The sequence below is a fragment of the Wasmannia auropunctata genome, unplaced genomic scaffold (genome assembly GCF_000956235.1).
Source record: "Wasmannia auropunctata unplaced genomic scaffold, wasmannia.A_1.0 LD318487.1, whole genome shotgun sequence".
NCBI lineage: Eukaryota > Metazoa > Arthropoda > Insecta > Hymenoptera > Formicidae > Wasmannia > Wasmannia auropunctata.
The window spans coordinates 1-1,404 of NW_012044403.1; the positions used below are offsets into that span (position 1 = coordinate 1).

At 21.9% G+C, this 1,404-nt stretch overlaps 1 long non-coding RNA gene across 1 annotated transcript; it reads right to left on the reverse strand.

Moving 5' to 3' along the window:
* Positions 1 to 175: 175 nt before the first annotated feature.
* LOC105460637 lies at positions 176 to 1,362 on the reverse strand. The gene is made up of 3 exons (XR_975857.1): positions 1,018 to 1,362; positions 460 to 642; positions 176 to 367 (listed from the first exon to the last, which is right to left on the reverse strand). It is a non-coding gene; the product is annotated as an uncharacterized LOC105460637 (long non-coding RNA).
* Between the last annotated feature and the right edge of the window lie 42 nt (positions 1,363 to 1,404).

Below are 1,404 nucleotides of genomic sequence, written 5' to 3' on the forward strand. Positions count from 1 at the left end.
CAATTCTGCTTATATTATTTTTTAATTTTAATCTTATTCTAGAAAAAAATTTATTTATGTTCACTAATATTTTATGTCTTTCTATTACTTACTTGGTTTATAATAATTTCCTCTTATTTACAAATAATTTATGAAATATTCCAGTAAAAGTATAAATAATACAATCAAATCTAGTTACTAAATATATTATTTATTTATTACAACTTCCAAAAACATGTAATAATTTTATGTAAATTCAAAATTTAACTGTTTAGAAAGGGACATTATATTCCAGTTATATAATAATAATAAAGATAGTAAGTGCATTCTTTCATAGGCAAAGTTTCATAACAGTCTTTAACAAAGTCGATAATAAAAGTTATCCCTTCTGCAAGAAAGATAATTCATTAATATAAAAATCACTAAAATATTGGTAAAGATTATTTCATGTTTAACGTCTAAAATCTATTTATAACTTACATGATATTTTATTTTTCCTTTTAAGAATATGCATTCTTAATTTTTCTCTTTTGTACATTCACATAGCCCTTTGGGTACTATGATGGGTGTATACCAACAGAATAAATTTCTTAGAAACATAAAAATTGATTTAAGCACCGGGCTAAGTAAACGAAGTAACAGACTCAATAGTTTTTGTAAAACCTGATACATTCAAAGAAATGTTATATACATTCAAAGAAATATTTATAAATAATTAATAAATTTCAAAATTACTAAAATTTATTTTAAACTTTTGAAATTTTATGTTATGCGCGCAATATATAATATTATGTTTTTATTTTATTGATTTTTAAATTCGTGTTGGACAAATTTTAAGTATAATCAATTTAAAGAAAATAGATAAATTTTTGTTAAATAATTTAATCCTGAGTACAATTTTTTAGTATAAATTAGTCATATAATTAAATGTTTTTGGTCATACATATTGTCCAATTTTTTTTAGAATAGCTATTTCTTGAATTCTTATAATAAATGTAATTTACTTTTGTGTAATTTCTTGTACTTTTTAACTCTTACCATTTCCGGACCGCGACGGGCTACTATAGTATCTCCTTGAACTTCATCGTCTTCATATATGTCATACTGTTAATTAAAAAGAAGATAAAAACTAAATTAATAAAAATTAAGTATATAACTGACAATTACATGCACAAAATTAATCGAATTTATTAGATAGACAGATTCTAATCAATTAGAAACTATCAAATAATATGTAACGTACCCGGTACCTGTAATTATAATTCCCCTACACATGTATTACATGTTACTTGAAGGAAATTTAAAGTCTGTTTTAACATTATTGCTATGTAGATTAAATAGGTAGAATGTTCTATTATAATTTTTTATTGCAATTAGAAGTTTTATAATGTATGTCATAAACGTTATTTAAAAAATATTATTTTT